Below are 18,209 nucleotides of genomic sequence, written 5' to 3' on the forward strand. Positions count from 1 at the left end.
TTTTTGTGTCAAGATTTAGGATTTGTTATCATACACTTGATTTTCGGCCATTGCGTTTTTGCCAGTTTCAGGATTTATGATATGACTTTGGAGCAATATGAAGAATTTGAAGAAATCGACCGAAGTGAGATGGTGGTTATCTAGTTTTATTTTTTACTCATGATGGAAGCAAGGTGAAAGTTTGTGCTATGTTAATAATTAAGATACTGTCACAAGGAGCTGTAGGTCCTGACTGAGTTCAAGTAAAAAGAAGGTTGATGACGATGATGAGTGCATCCTTGTCCTAATCTCATGTGTCTTTTCATCATCCAACTTCAGTCACATCCATAGAAAATGCCCAGACTAAGAAGAAGGTTCTCATCTTCCATCAGGTATCCTTTCTTTCTTCCAGGCTCAGAATACAAAATATGTCTCTATTACAAACATGCAAGATATATAAAAAGAAAATTTTCCTCCTGCCCTCTAGTAACTAACCATTCCTCTGAGTAGTCTCTGAGTCCACTGACAAACCCCCATTTCATTAAATTTAGTAAAGTAGGCCACTGTTGTTTTTCTACCATTCACTGGCTTCATTGATGCATCCCCCAGGGTCCACGAGCCTGAAAAATATTGTCTTTCTTAACAAACAGGCAATCGCTCGAAATCATTACACTGTGTTCCCTCCACTACTAAATGAATAGAAATTGAAGAACTGCACATGAACTTGAGACTCTTATGTGTAATATTGATGTTGTATAAATTTCAATCTTCATAGTCCAGATAACCTTAAGTTTCAAAGGGCATGCTGGTCATTAAAAAAAAAGATTTAATGTAAAATGACATATTACATAGTGCATGAACATGTGGCGAAGTAATTTGGATCTATCCTTACTAGTCAATGAGAGAATAAATTTGGGGAGATCAGATGTGAGTGTTTTAGGTTAATTCTCACCTGGGATGAAGACATCTTTATGTTAGGATACATGGACAGTTGTCCAAATTCCTTGCAGCATATGCTCCTGGTAACTAGAATTTTTAGTGTGTTCTTTCCACCAAAGTAGTGGAGATATGTTCATATAATCTGCTATTGAATTGTAAAAACTTTTTCATTTTCAGAGTTTGAGGGAACCCAAGGAGGAAAATGAATTTAGTCATTTTCCTCTGCTGGTGTTCAAGTCAAATTTTAAACTCAGACACTTTCAGATATGTTCAACAGTCAGTAAAAAGTGCATTTTACATAGTGTTTCCCTTTAGTTTTGCCTACCCTCTTTGATTTTGTACAATCTAGAATGTATGTAACTCACGTGTAGGTGATGAAGGCGCTCTTTTTTTTTTCTTAGAATACTTACAATTATATATTTGGTTTTGCTTTGACTAGCAATAGGAAAATAGACAAATACAAGTGTAAAAATGAGAAATTTTAAACTTGAATTATAATTTGTGTTTTATAGTCGTTTCATAAGTCTGTTGCTCTCTATGAGTATGCTCTCTATATATCCTGTAAAAATAAATTTATATGTTACATAGAAATTCAAGAAATTAAATTATTTATTAAGCTACAAATGTTTCTTCTGGTTTCTACCTGATTATAGATGAAAATAAATTAAATAATGTGTTGTTGGAACAGATGTAAGTAACTTCGTTAATTTGATAACTGTTGTTAAACTTTTCTTTCCCTCTCTGTTTATGTCTCTATAAGCATATAATTCTTAGACTTAATTCCTATTATGATTATGAAGAAGGGATATAAGAAATGGCCATGGCCAGATTGGCTGAACATAAAGAAAACCTTGCTAAAAAATCAAGCTCATTTACAATCCCTCTTCTGTTCTTCACTCCTGGATTATGGAGAGGTTTGAATCACAAATTTGATCACTTAAAAGTCATTATCACATCAATGATTGTTTCAAGGTTAAATTCTGCATGATTCCTTCATCTATTTTGCCACATTCTTGGAGAAACAGAAAGGAAAGGAATTATAGCACGTGAGTCTTCTTTGCTGTTTCTCTTCTTTACTTCTTGCTCCCCAGGTATTTTATTCCTTTCTTTTTAAGGTACTACTCACATAACGACCTTAAAATAAAGTCCCCTCAGGTAATATTTTAAAGTGACCAAGATCTTTAATCATCTTATTTTTCTACTTCGTCTGCACCTACTTATAGTGCACAGTCATTCCTAAAGAGAAATGTTTTTGGCCTTACTTTTCATTTTATGGTAAAGAGAAGTAAACCTAAAATTTATTTATCTGGGGGGAGAGGAAGGATGGTAAATCTTTCCATCACAAGTGTAACAAGAGAACAACCAGAAGCCTCTTAGAATGAATGGGCTGTTTAGGCAGAATTCCTATCTTACGACAGCCTTTTAAGAAACACTTATCAAAGATGAAGCCAAGATAAATCATTACGAAAATGGAAAGGAATATTTATAAGAACCCTGTGAGGTTAAAACAGGTTGGACTTCAAAGTAATTAGTATATTTAAAATTTCATAAAATAATTTCTACCTCAGTAGGGTTTTTCAATGTGAAAAATAACTTCTACTGAAGAAGTAAAATGTTATATGGATTATGACTCAGTGTATAATTCCCATATTGTATTTCAAATCGTGAATCCTAGGACCTGACCATTATCAAAAGTATCAGGGGAGAAAACTCTATAGTTGAAGAATATTTGGGACTATTTTTGCACCTTACACATACACATTTAAATTCTCAGGAATTTTCAATTTCACCCATACTATTAAGAAGTGGTTAAAAGACTGATACCCGTAGAACATCTTAACTTATTTCTAGAATATTCCTAATTGATATCAGATCTACATTTATGGGAAAAATAGGAACAGAGACTGAGGCAAAATTTCAGAGAATTAAAATCGTCGTGACCCACTTACTGCTGTGGGATTTTTAGCATTTATGTATGACCTATAAGAGTAATTCAAACAAAGTCCTTGATCAATCAGTGTTTAATGCCCAGTGATACTGTTGTGTGTCTGGGTGTGTGGGCGGGGTGAAGTTCTGAAGAATAGAGAACATCTAAATCTGACCAATAGTTTAGCCAATGTTTACTGAAATTAGGAATTTTTATCAGAGTGAGATGTCAATTGGTTTTAGATGGTACACAGAGGGAGGTTTTTATTGGAATAGTTAAGTATTTGAACATGTTAGGATTTAAGAAAAAACTTATGTAGTACATCAAACGACTTTATGGGTACTATTTCTAGTTCTGTTTATATGGCAAAATGATATATAATTACATGATTCAAATAAAAACATAGGTAACTAATAACGTAGGAAAGAAGATGAATGGCAAAAGTCATCAAAATGCTTCATGAATGACTGGATTAGGAAAAACTGCTAAGATAGTCAAATATCTAACTTCTGGGGGGAAACACTAATAAAAGGTGAAACATCCCCCCAAACAGCAGAAGAATATGCGAAAAACCTACAAAAGTGACCGTCAGAACAGTACAATTAGGACAGTCTATAGCTGGTTTAAATTAAGTGATGAAATATCTCAGTTCTTTAGTTGTCCTTGGCAATAAAGAACCATTTATACAATTATGAACTTGAAAGGAAAACTGACATTGGAATAAAAATCCTTTCTTAAATGGTCTCAGCATGCTTTTCCTAAGTAAAAGGTGAAATTGATTGCTAAACGTTATAAGGTATGAATAGAAATTATTATTTTGGTATGCTTGAAACTGTGACAGAAAGGCCTGGTGAAGGGTGAAATCGTTCATTCAGAGCATTCTTCCAGTGGGCCCGCTGTCATAGTTCTCAGACCTGGGTGCAATTACAATCACCTGGGAAGATTTAAAGAGTCACAGAGATTCAAATGAAACCAGTCAGGGGGGTTGTCCCCATTGTCAGTTACTAGGGGTTTTGTTTTTGTTTTATCTTGTTTTGTTTTTAACAAACTTTCCAGGTGATTCTATCTAAAAAAAAAAAAAAAATCAGAACTGAAAACTAGAGGAGGCAAACCGCTGGGTCTCAAATTTAATGCTTTGGAAGAATTGCCTGGAAAGCTTGTTAAAAATGGATATTCAGATTTAAGTCTCATAGTGCTGGAGTGGGGCCCAGAATCTCTTTATTTAACAAGCTTCCCAGGTGATTCTAATGTGAAGGCCTACAGACAACCCTTTGAGAAACACAGGTGTAGGATTTGTTATTTCTGTCATTACAACTGCTGTCACTCTTTGGAATACAAGATTAAAGTCTGCAGCTGATGAATGTCACCATAAACTGGGTCTTCCTTTTTTTTTTTGTTTTAACAATTTCTCCCAATTTGTTCATCAGAACTCAATGAAGATGTCCTGAGAAAAAAACCTGAACTATATATAGACAATTATACTCATTTGGGAATATCTCAAAAAGGAGGAGGAGAAAAAGAACTAGTAAAAATTAAGTCCAACTTTTTCATGAAATACATGACTTTTAAAAAATGTCCCATCAGAGAAGAAAGGTAGACCAATTAATATTTAAGTGTTAATTTAAAAGATAGTTAAGTGTTAATAAAAAATAAAATTCTTAGAGAATTTATGTCTCTTGTCATTTCCGTTTCTGTTAAGGAAGAAAAAAACAAAATTAGGGATACCAAAGATACTGGTTGTGAAAATAAAGATATCGATAACAAATTTGTTAAATTAGTTGGACTTAACAGTCATTTTCCCTCGTGTTAACAATGAGTTCAGTGAAAGAGGAACTCTAATGAAGACTTTTCCAAACATTCTTTAGCATAAGAATCGCTCGTAGCTTTTGTTAAAAGCATCCATAACTGGCTCACCCTCCAAAACAACTGAACCCTGGGAAACTTTTATGATCATGTTATTTGGTGAACCTTATTCTATTGAGTAATGTAAAGTCCAAGACTATATTCATGCAGTGCCCATAAATTTAGTTCATTCTTTGTGAGATGATAAGTTAAATACAACATCTTGCATTATTTCAGCAAAATGACAACCTACACGACAATGACAAACCGGTTAGTCCTTAATTTCACACCACAACCATTCATACTGACAATGTGTTTTCAGCCACATATACCTATCTCACTGGGCTAGTATTGACGTTTATGTCCCTTGTTATACCAGGACTGACAACCAGTGATGACGTTTGTAGCTTCTGTTTCTTAAGAATGTCTTATCTGATGATGTTTGATTCTCATGAACTAATCGTGTCACTGATCCTAAGTGCGTATGTCAAGGACACAGCTCCTGTTAGTTAAGAGATGATATTCTTATACATTACTTGTGGAGTAGCCACATCACAGAGTTTCTAGAGAACTCCTTTAACTTTACCCACCCATATCTTAGTGACTTCCACAACCACTATAGGACCTCTTACCATTTATGGTTTTATAAAACCAGAACATCCAAAAAATAATATTCAGTGGTAGAATTCTACTGAGTGCAACATAGCCTTTTAAAATTTCTACACAAAACTGGAAGAGACAGTATACCAAGTGAGCTTGCTTTATTTTCAGAATGCAATCTGGACAACAGCTCAAAACAGTCAGCTTTGGAAATATGAAGCATTTAGTGTGCTAAATTAATGTACATGTGTGCATGCATGTATAATGCCTGCACACTTTAATGAAAAACACACACTCACCAAACGTGATCAATATAGGCGCTACATTAAAAAAAAACAGTTCTATGAGTTCCCAAGATAATGTCCTCCATCAGGAAATTATTCAGAGTATCATTTTGCACAGGCTAAATATAAACACCCAGGTTTCTGTTCAACTAACTTTTCTTAAAGGACGTGCATTTTATCTTAAAGGAGAGAGTCAGCTCATTCTTGCTTTTTTTGCAGAAAAATTCTGTGATTGTTTCCATTTCCTATTTTTCCATTACGTGGTAGTGCTGAATTATTTATTTATAAAAAATGGGGGAGGTATTGAACTCAGCAACTACCATAAGAAAAGCCTGTGAAAGCATCAAAGTTATTACCATGGGTTTCCTATCTTTTAGTCAATTTTATATTTCCAGGGCTGTGAAATAACTTATTTTTTTTCAGATTCCATTTAAATTATGTCCTTAGCAAATAACATGTCTTCAGCAAAGCCTAACTTGAGAAATACAGTTACAGATAAACATTTTTTTTAGTTTTCTCTTACTTTCCAGAATCCATGCCATCACTGAAGTGAGATCGAAACACAATAGAATTAAATAAATTTACAAGTGACAAGTTTCTGAGTACTGCACCTTATGTATTCTGCACCCTGAGGTGAACTCATATTCACAGTCATCTTCGAAATGGGCATTTGGATAACTTGCTGTGTATTTTCATGAGAAAACTGGACATGTGATAAGATATTATAGGAAAGGGTAGCAGAGATTCCCGCTTGTGTAGCATTAGAGAAGGATACATTTATGCTGATATCTCTAAAGATTTTAACTATGGCTTTATAGGTAAGGTCACATAACCGACTGTAGCAAGTATAACATACTTAGCGTTTTGTACTTTCGTTAAGAGGGAAGGAGATCACTCACTAAATATGAATGCTGCATATGTTAGCAATAGAGATAGTGATTTTGTAATTTTGATTGCACTTGCCTTAAATTTTTCCAAAAAGAAATTATATATATAAGTAAATATAGATGAGGACGGTTAAAGAACATTGTTTAAAAATAGGCAAGTTCTGCACTGATTATACTTTTTTACATAACTTAATGCATAATGGCAAAGTATATTTGCCAGATCCATGTAATGAGTATATGAGCACATGATAACAGCAGTTTGTATAAGCACAAAGTGTTCTATGTTTAGATGAAAAATTAACAATGATAACTTTTGGTGTGACTGCTTTAAATTTCAAAAAGTTGGATGTTTAAAGATAAATTTATTACTTGCATAAGAATATTTTTGTATAATATTGGGAAAGGTTTGAAAATGGACTTGCTTTATGGAGTGCAATTTTCAGAGAAAATAAACAGGGTATGTGTCCAGTTTGTAAATGTTTTCTTTCCAGATTACTCTTTTGCTGGTTAAATGCAAGGCTATGATGACTTGAAATACTTTTTTTTTGTGAACTGAATAATACCAACAACAATAACAAAAATAAAGTAATGTGAATAAGTTGCGTATGCAAACTTCTTTTAATCAATGCCAGTAGATCCTGAAAACGATAGCAAAGATCCATTTCTGCGAGTATAATTCTAGAAGTATTTATAATTGTGTTTTGCCACTCAATGTATGAACATATAAGAAGAATATAAAAAATGTTTTTAGGAGAATTTTTATTCTCCACGCTTCAGTCAAAAATCATATTTATTTTCTAAAATTAAGAATAAGACAAGTTAATAGCACCCTATACTTATAAAATATCTCTGACATCAGAACTAATATATGACAAAAATTCTTGAATTTGTTAAAAGTTCTATTTGTAGAATGTCTTTCTTGAGCTAAAAAGTTAGAAGATTTATGAGAAAGAATAGTTTTATGAAAATGGTGTGCTGGTTAATATTTATAATATGATAATATATATCTCCATATATGTACCAGTATTTAGTTAGAGACTCTGCTTTGAAATTGAGAAATATGATTGTGAGTTGGTTTGGGGACCAGGAAGTATCTATAAGGCTAAAAATGTCTCTTGAAGATTAAAATGAGAGACTAGATCATTTGAGAAGATAATAGGCCCAGACAAGATATATGATTTTTCATATATGCTTTTTAAAGTATTATCCAATAAGGGTTATAAGGAGGTTCTATAAACTCCTACCAAGTAAGATAAAAATGTAGAAACTGAAAATGAGCCTTCTTCACAGGTAACAAGAAAACCAAAGAAAGAATCACATTTTTTAGACATAAGATATCATATCTGCAAGCACTATGGCATCTGGAGAAACTGTTGGGTTAATACAGAATTTTGTTTAAGTTTGTGAAGTATTTCTTCCAAGAGGCCAAAAACATTAAAATTAAAATCTAATTTCTGGTTTATCACACATGTCCCCATACTCATGGTAAGTATAGCTACTTCTTTTTTTTTTTTTTTAAGATTTTATTTATTCATTTGACAAAGAGAGAGACAGATCACAGGTAGGCAGGGAGGTAGACAGAGAGAGGAGGAAGCAGGCTCTCCGAGGAGCAGAGAGCCAGATGTGGGGCTCGATCCCAGGACCCTGGGATCATGACCTGAGTCGAAGGCAGAGGCTTTAACCCACTAAGCCACCCAGGCACCCCAGTATAGCTACTTCTTAATGAGGCACAGTTATTCTATATTTTGAGGATCTGTATACTTGTTTGTAGTTATTACTGTATTAGGTCACACCCAGGAGAAATGCTCAAATCACAAATGGGTCGATGCAATGGCTCAAAAAAGTATTATAGAGATTACTTTGGAAAAGACAAAGAGCATTTAGATCAATAAAAATGAATAAGTGGCGCCTGGGTGGCTCAGTGGGTTAAGCCTCTGCCTTCAGCTCAGGTCATGATCTCAGGGTTCTGGGATGGAGCCCCACATGGCACTCTCTGCTCAGCAGGGAACCTGCTTTCCCCCCATGCCTGCCTGCCTCTCTGCCTACTTGTGATCTCTGTCTGTCAAATAAATAAATAAAATCTTTTTTAAAAAAGCAATGAATAGGGCACCTGGGTGGCTCAGTGGATTGTGCTGCTGCCTTCGGCTCAGGTCATGATCTCAGGGTCCTGGGATCAAGCCCCGCGTCGGGCTCTCTGCTCCGCAGGGAGCCTGCTTCCTCCTCTCTCTGCCTACCTCTCTGCCTACTTGTGATCTCTCTCTGTCAAATAAATAAAATTAAAAAAATTTTTAAAAAAAGCAATGAATAAAGTTATCTGTAGAGTTGGCCCTTATGTCTTACCACTCCCTCAGATGTATCTGACATCACTGAATCAAATATATTGGCACACATGATTTTTTTTTCTTATGATTCAATTAAGAATTTGGCCATCTTGTTTCATTTATTCTTCTCCTATCCCCCTACCCCCCCAAGATGGGATTGGGAGGGAGACAAACCATAAATGACTCTTAATCTCACAAAACAAACTGGGGGTTGCTGGGGGGAGGTGGGATTGGGAGAGGGGGAGCGGGCTATGGACATTGGGGAGGGGAGGCGAACCATAAGAGACTATGGACTCTGAAAAACAACCTGAGGGTTTTGAAGGGTCAGGGGTGGGAGGTTGGGGGAACAGGTGGTGGGTGATGGGGAGGGCACGTTTTGCATGGAGCACTGGGTGTTGTGCAAAAAGAATGAATACTGTTACGCTGAAAAAAAAAAAATAAATAAATAATATATATAAAAAAAAAAGAATTTGGCCAAATTAACACTGTAGAGTCCTCCTCTTTTTTCTATTTAATCTCTGTCAAAGAAAGGAGGACAAAAATTAACCTGGACTGCTTCACCCCAACCCACCCCACCCCCTGTCTTCGGTAGTTTTTCCTTTCCCTGCTGTTCTGAGCTTCCCCGCTATTTTGCTGGTCTCATTTAGGATCTCTTATGCAGCTGTGGTCATATTACAGCTAGGAATGGAGCCATAGAGACAGTGAAGTAGAATGGTAGGATGGTTGACACTCTCTCATTCCTTATGTATAGTTCAGGGGCTCTGTGTTCCACTGGGCCTCTCCACAAGGTCTCTCTGTATGGTCTCTCTACCTAGGTGCAACAATTCTTTTTTTTTTTAAGATTTTATTTATTTATTTGACAGAGAGAGAGAGATCGCAAGTAGGCAGAGGCAGGTGGGGTGGGGGAGGGAAGCCGACTCCCTGCTGGGCAGAGAGCCCGATGTGGGGCTCGATTCCAGGACCCTGGGATCATGCCCTGAGCCGAAGGCAGAGGCTTAACCCACTGAGCCACCCAGATGCCCCTAGGTACAACAATTCTTAAATGGCAGCTCAGATTTCTCAAAAGTCCAAAAGTGAAGGCAACCAAGCCTTAAGGGTCAGCATGACTTCCTGTACATTAGTATATTCTGTTGGTTAAAGTGAGTCAAGTCAGATACATTGTGATTGATTGTGGGAGGGGACCACACAAAGGCATGAATTCCAGAAGGCATGGTTCTTACAGGCCATCTTTGGAGAATGACTGCCATAGAACCAATGCGATTGGATGTGAGCACTGAGACCTCTGTTTAGAGCCCAGCACAGAGTCCCACCTCATGGAGCCACCACATGGGTGTCTTTGAAAGGCAGGAAGCCCACTGCTGCCTTCGGTAACCAACCAAAACTGTCCAATCCTGAAGGATATTACTATCTCCAAATTTAAACAAAACAAAACATTCAAACAGGAAATCCTCTTTTCCTTCTCCCCATTCCTGTAAGTATTTCTTTCCTATCATAGTGAAACCTCACTTATTTGGCTTAGAGGAGAAAGTGAACAGCTAGGGGAGGCCTTATGTTGAGGATTAAGTCACTAGTAACGAACAAATACAAAACCTTCATCAGCAAAGTCCCCAGGGATCAATCTCTAGCTAAATAAAGATTCTGAAACACCTAGAATTCAGTTGTTTCCTGCACGAAGTCACCAGAACTGGGAACAAACCATAGACATAGTTCCCTAGTCAAGAGGTCACACCAAAACTTTGAACAAGAATGGAAAAGTTGAAGCTGTTAAATTCTCATTAGCATTTCTTTTGATCAAATGTATATTTTCTTCTTTTCACAACTTTTTTTTCAAATGCAAATATATGCTTAAGCATTAGCCACTGAGCTGCAACTGGGAGAGCATGCATAGAATGTTTAAATATGCAAATCAACACCTCAGAGAGGAAAAGATGAACCTTTTCTACTTGGCTCTTTTGTACACAGCGGCAAGCAGCAGAAAGTACAATTAAATAGAGTCTCTCTGAACTCCTCCATCAAGAAGTATGTATTATCAACTGAACTATAAGCACCTGTGCTGCCAGAACTCTTAACAAAATGCCACGTGTGCCCCGGAGAGATTCCAAATGGAATACAATTGCAGCTAAATTGAGACACCTATTAAGGAGAGTGGCCCAAATCTGTGTTCACACAGATCAAATACAAAGTTTTGTTTGAAATTGGGCTCAGTCATTTCATTCTGGGGAAGATTTTCAAAGTAAATATGGATTATGAATATAAAAGAATGAAGGTAGAGGCTTATGGGAATAATCCACTCAGTGGATTCAGAGGAAACTGCCCAATTCAAGAAAGAGTGAAATTCACCAAAATTTTGAAATACTTTTGAAAGAGAATGAACGATTGCAGATTAATTTGTAGTTACTAATTAAGTGATGCTCCACATGTTAGTTAAATCAGGAGATTAGGAAATGGGTATGCTTATTCGCTATGGGTTAAAGAGTAAATTAGGACGAGGATTCCTTTAGAGTGAAAAGATGGTCTTCATGGTCCTTTACTTGTAACCTCTCTTTCTCTTCATTATAAGATCTATTTAATAGCCTACAGTTTACTGAACATTCCCCTAAGACCCCAATTCAGGTTTTCTAGAACATTCCACTGCTGAAATACACATTTTAAGTTGGTATCCTCACACACAGAACCATCTTCCTTTTCTCTAATTCAATTCTACCTCCTCTTAGTTATATCTTTCCCTCCTCCCTCTCTTTCTCTGACATTTTAAATGAGAACTGGCATGATATAAAGAAAACAATATGAGCTTTATAATCAGGGAAATATAATTTTTGATCCTAGTTCCTTTTATGGACATTTGTCAAATTAGTTTTAATCTATTTGAGGCTCAGCTTTTTCATCTGCAAAAAGAGATAATACCCTGTAGTGTTGTGTGAATATTAAATTTATATATATTGATATGACACATAACAGGTGGATTATGTAATATTAGGTGCTGCAATAATTTAAAAATATCCAGGGACCTAACTCACTAGAATTTTATTGCTGCACGTGCTCCTGGTCAGGAGAGGCATAATCCTAGGTGTTGGGATTTTTCCATTTTGTGGTTCTACCACAAGCTGAGTCTGAGGCTGTGAGTAAACAGAACCCCACCCCCACCTCATTAAATACAAATGCCTTCGGTGAAGTAAAGGTGGCTTTCAGCAGTTATTAACACCTTGATTTAAATCAATCTATCAGATTGTTTTATGAAATAGCTCACGAAGAGAAGGACATGAGCCTGAATGCCAACTGTATCATTTAGAGGAATGAAAATGCCAAGTTTGCGCATCAGGAGGATATATTAGCTACCTATTACAACGTAAAAATTACCTCAAGACTTAGAGGCTTCAAACAATATGCCTTTATTACTTCTTAGTTTCTGTGGTATTTAGGAAGAGCATAGCAGGCTGCAGTGTTTCAGGGTCTATCACAAAATTAGAAAGAATGTGTTTGCTAAGTTTGGGGTCTCCTCTAAAGGCTCAGTTCAGGAAGAATCTGCTTCCTAGCTCAGTCACATGTTTGTTGGCGGTACTGGATTCCTAACAGTCGGTTCTGAGTCCTCAGTTCTTCACTGGCTATTAAACAGAGGTTTCCCTCAATTCCTTTCCATGTAGGTCTTTCCAACATGGCATTTAGCTTTATCACAGCAAGGTCACTTAGGTGGCAAGAGAGACAGAAATTGCCAGAAAATAGGAAGTCACAGTCCTCTATAAACTAATCATGGAAGTAATATTCCATCATCTTTCCTGTATTATTCATTAGTAGCTGGTAATTATGTCCACCCCATACTCAAAAGGAGGGGATTATGCAGGAAGTAAATGCTAGGAAATGGGGCTTATTGTGGGTCCTCTTGGAAGATGCATATCACAAGGCCCTCAACTGCAGAGTAAGGAGAATGGAGGTTCTGATAGCAAACTTGGCCAAAATCACATATCTTGTCTTTGCTGGCATTTGGCTCTAATGATTTCTCAAATATCATGATTCTAGCACCTAATCCTGAAATCATTAGAATGGAAGCTGAATGCAGTCTGAAGCTTCTAGGATTCTCAGTTTTATCATCAACAAAATAAGGATGATAGGACTTCGATAGCTTGTCACTGAAGATTAACACAACAGCTCTAGAGGTAGGATGATGGGTAATTTCTTTTATCTGCAAGTTTGTTGATGCCTTCACATTTTTCAAAAACCATACGTGCCGTTAAAAATATTTAGCAACATGCAAAAACAGCACTTAGGATACATTAGGTATAAGTAAATATGAGAATATCTTAGATCTAAACCTGAACTACTAAGTAGAAAGTATATTTGAATTATAGATTTGATGCGGCCTTAATTCTCTTTTACTTAGAAGACAATCAGGGCAAAGAAATCATTCTACCATGATTGACTTCTATATAAAGGAAAAATGAGGGCAGAACAAATTCATTCCTCAATGCCGTATGCAGATTGGGAATCTGTTTCATCAATGTTCCGTAGGCAAGAAGCTGTTAATTATATTTACATGGATGAAACCTGCCCTATCGTGTGCAAGACTCTTGTTAACAGTTAAGAGGAGAAATTTGAATACTCTAAATGCAGGTAATTTATCATTGTCTTGAATCACTACAACCTAGGGACACTTCTTTATCTAATTTTCTACTTATGCCCAGCAAACACTTAAATTGCTCCGTATTGTTGCCTTGCACTATTTTCTCTTCTTTCCCTTCTAATATGAAGAATGACAATTTGGCTTTTTTTTTTTTTTTTTAACAACAATCTCTATGTTAAATGCATTTTAAGCTCATTCAATGAGCTTAAATTTATGGAGTTTTTACAATGAGCAAGGCTTTTTGAAAATTCAGCCTTAAAAAAGGTACTGACTTTAAGAATTGTAGCATCTGTGAGAGAAATTGTATGTCCATTAACTGGATATACGCTGTGCAAGTTATCAGTTTAAACTAGTGTGATCACCAAAAGCAACATTAAGTGCCATTTGACATAGGACTCGAAAGCCAGCTTTTGACATATGCACAGGGAATTACAAAGAGTGAGTCAGAGGATAATATTCAGAATGCTAAAAACATGACACTCATACAAATATAGAATGAGCATGTGTCAAAAATTTAGCTCATTAGTGAGAGAAACTGCAGGATGATAAAAATGGTTCAAAGGAGTGTTTAGAAAACAGAGATCTATATAGACACCCAGTAAGTCAAAGAAACACTGAAATGAATTTGCTGATTGATGCAAAATTAATATCCTATAGGGTAACAAAATTGTATTTTTTGGAGTAGTCTTTCCTCCTACATAGAAATCTTCATGTTAACATTAACTTCAGAGCCTGGGTCCTGATCAGTAATAAAGAGTAAATCAGACAGAGGTAAATTCTCCAGGAAATTAAATCCTCCTGGAGTAGGTCCATCAGGCAATGCTTCACTATGATATCAAATTGACTAGCAGGCATTATTTGGTCTTATTTCTAAGTTTTGAGTACTTTTCCTTAACAAGGATAAATAGCATGAGTACGGACACGGAGGTGCATTTTCAGAGAATGGCGTGTGTACAAGGGGTGGGCACGATTTTTCTGCAGAGGGCCAGAAAGTACACATTTTGGGCTTTGGGGGCCATTACAATCTCTGCTACAGCTACTCATCTGCACCACTAGGGCATTAAAGCAGTGTGGGCAATAGCTGAACCAATGAGTAGGACTACGGTATCATCAAACTTATTTGATGAATGCCCAAATTTGAACATCTTATCATTTTTATCACAAAATATTCTTCTTCTGATATTTTTTCAACCATTCAGCAAGGTGAAAACCTCCCTGTGGGCCCTATAAAAACAAGCGGCAGGTTAGACTGGATCTGCGAATCATAGTTTGCTGGCCCTTTACAAGGCTACAGGAAGCAAGGAGTAGGTGTTTGAAATCAGTGGTAAACGAGATGGCAGAGACGCTGGGCGCTGCGAAATGTGTGGTCTTAATTCATCCCCCACTCACACACAGAGACAGACCGGTAAGGTCTCAGTGTAAACATGGGAGGGTTGTTGTTAAATGATGTAATGTTTTCATAAGATTTATGTGAAAGGAGGGGCACCTGGGTGGTTCAATAAGTTAAGCTGCTGTCTTCGGCTCAGGCTCAGGCTCAGGTCATGATCGGAGGGTCCCAGGATCAAGTCCCGCATCAGGCTCCTTGCTCAGCAGGGAGTCTGCTTCTCCCTCTGCCTCTCTTCCTGCTTGTGTGCTCACTCTCTCTCTCTCAAAAATAAATAAAATTTTTTTTAAAAACCCACAACTAATGTGAAAGGAAGTACAGGAGGGAGAGAGCGGTAAGAGTTTTTTACCAGTTAGCTTTGAGGGGATAATCAGGCTGTTCAGATTGTGGCCAAAGAAGAATTTCTCAACAGATCAGATGTATAAGGCAGGAGAGAGCAACTATTGAAAGCTGACGCATAAAATTCAAATCAGAGACACTGGAGAGTGAAGAGTTCTTTGTCAGAAACGGAGCTCAGTGACTGGGTGGTTGCAAATGGGCTGAGCTGCAGGTGTCTTCGGAATTGGGGGGACCCTACTTGCCCAAGAGTGGAAGCTGATGAGGAATTTCCTCAGGGAAGGGGGAGTGAGGGGACAAGGGAACGGGTGGGGTGTTGAAAGAAAAATGCCTAGTCAGGAAAAAAAAAATCAGAAGCTGATGTGTGTGGTGCTGGAGTGGCAGGGAGAAGTTGGCTTATGAGAACTCTCGAAGGAAACCAATCCTATTTAAAGAGAAGAATATCAGATCTGGAAAATAAGGATTGTTTAGAATTATAGAAGTCAGAGCTTTTGTTCATTGCAGAGGGGAAAGACAGCGGAGTCTAAAGTGAGAAGTCATTAGTGGACATGTACCGATTTTGTCTTTGTTTTTATTTGTCCAGGAATTAGACATCAGAATTTAGCAAATGAATTTCTAAATTGACAGAATATGAGATAACAGCTAAGAGAGACTTTAGAAAGAGCCTCAAGGCCCACCTGTAGTGCCTCTGAAGTGGCATTAAACAATGGTAAGAAAGAAAAGGACCAGAGTTATAATACTGACTAGTTCTCTCACTGATTGTGTGAACTTTCCAATTCCTCACATTGGAATCTTAGTCTGTTTATGTGCCGACTGAGCTCTGAAATTCCCTGTATGACTAAAACTCAGTGATTTTATTTTACTCTTCTTGTGTATAAGAGCAGTCCTGTGGGGGCGCCTGGGTGGCTCAGTGGTTTAAGCCACTGCCTTCCGCTCAGGTCATGATCTCAGGGTCCTGGGCTCGAGTCCCGCATCGGGCTCTCTGCTCAGCAGGGAGTCTGCTTCCCTCTCACTCTCTCTGCCTGCCTCTCTGCCTACTTGTGATCTCTCTCTGTCAAATAAATAAATAAAATCTTTTAAAAAAATTAAAAAAAAAAAAAAAAGAACAGTCCTGTGTAATCCCAAAAGGGAACAGTGAAAGATTACGTCTATAGCTCTGGATCCCAAACTCAGAATCCCCGAGGAGTTATGCAGAGGTAGTAATGGAGATCCTGAGGTTTTCAAAAAATATTTTAATATATTTCACTATTTTAAAAACTGATTAAAATGGCACCTTTATCCAGGAAAGTGCTTGAAAGGCTAATAGAAACATTAATATTCTTATTTGGTGATGAAATCTTATTAATTCAGGGATAGCATATTCTCTCATGTGGATCAGGAGCTCTGATTGGGATTAGTGGGCCTTTGACATTCAAAAATATTAAAAGGGGTCCTTTATGAAAAAAAAAACAACTTCTGGTCAAAAGGATCCTGATGGAATTAGTGCATTCCTAATGTCTGATGAGCAGGTCACCATTCGCAGTCTGATATGTGCAACAAATACAATATATGGTAAAATACCACTGACTCTCAGAAGCTGGGAAATCTCCAGAGCTGAGGTTGGCTTCTGCTAAAAGAGTATACTTACACAATTTGCCACCTGTCAGATAAGAGAGATGGAAATGTCCAGAATGTGCACCAGGTATTAAGAGAAGCTTCTGACAGTCCCTGGATGGAGAAGGAGGTAGGACTACATGATTGCTACTACCTAATAAAATAAGCCAGGCTAAACTAAATTTAGAGCACCATTTACCTTTTTGAAAAGAACTTTCACTTCTATTATCACATCCTCTAATTTGATCTAAACAACACAAACTTGAAGTGGGGAAGATATTTCTATTTACAGCTGGATAAACTAAGGCTCATGGAGGTAAAAGGCTTGCTTGAGATATCACAAGTAGTGATCTTGAAGCTGGAATGTGTTAGTAATCTATTGCCACACCAGTGCTGTATAACCGACAACCACTGAACCTTAGTAGCCTGTAAAACCAAGATTTTATGGCCGAAACAGCTGGCGTGATTGGCTTGGCAGATCTATTGATCCTGGCTGGGCTTGCTCACATGTCTAGGGGTGGGCTGACAGTCGGTGATCGAGGACAGCCTTTTTCCAGCCTTTGCTATAAGGACTGGAAAGGCAAACCTCTACAGCCATGTCTTTTAAGACAATGAGAGCAGACCCGACAGGCCAAGCGCTTTCCCAAGCCTCTGATAACATCCCGCGGGCCACAGCATATCACATGTTCAAACTCAGAAATTGGACTCAAAAAGAAGGTAGGAGTAAAAACATGAGCCCACTAATTTCTTACTTGGATCATCAACCTAGTTTTCTGCCCCTAATCTCATCTCAGCTAATCGAAGTGAATCTAATCTCTTTTCACCTTTCTAATGTGTACATTGCTCCCAAACTGAAAGCACCATTTCAAGCGAAAGAGCTGAGCTGTAAAAAATGAATGCAATTTCTATTTAGATGTACTGGATGACAATGAACACGGTCATCCTTTATTCTCTCATTCACTTAGAAATATTTATTGCCTACTGTATGCCAGGCACTATGCTGAGAAGCTTGTTGTTGATAAATGAATAGAGCTGTCTCCTCAGCTTTTTTTATAATTGTGTATCAAACCTCTGTGTTAAATCACATCGGTACAAAATGTCTTCTATTCAGACTCCCCAAATTCAATATTCAGGTATCAGCACCTGCAAAATGAAGGGCAGGAAATGGGTTGTAGTGCCGTTCAGCGGTTCTGCTCCATTATCTCGCACAGCTCGGGCAGCCACGGCCGCATTCTCTACGGTCTCCTACTCCAAATGCACCTTCAATCCTCTTCTCTTTCCTCCCAGACCTGAGCCTACCCAGAGAGAGAGAGAGTCAGCGGCTTTTCACCTGCTGTAATACTTCTGCAACTGCCTCAGATTCGAAAATTAGTTTCTTATATTGAATGGGTCAGCAGGAAAAGGCAGGGGCCTGTCTCAGCTTTACAGAAAGACCGCCGAATGTTCTCACGTTTTAGAGCCAGAAGAGAGAAGAGACATCGGCTCTTCTAGTTTAGGCATTT

Source organism: Meles meles, chromosome X, assembly GCF_922984935.1.
Source record: "Meles meles chromosome X, mMelMel3.1 paternal haplotype, whole genome shotgun sequence".
NCBI lineage: Eukaryota > Metazoa > Chordata > Mammalia > Carnivora > Mustelidae > Meles > Meles meles.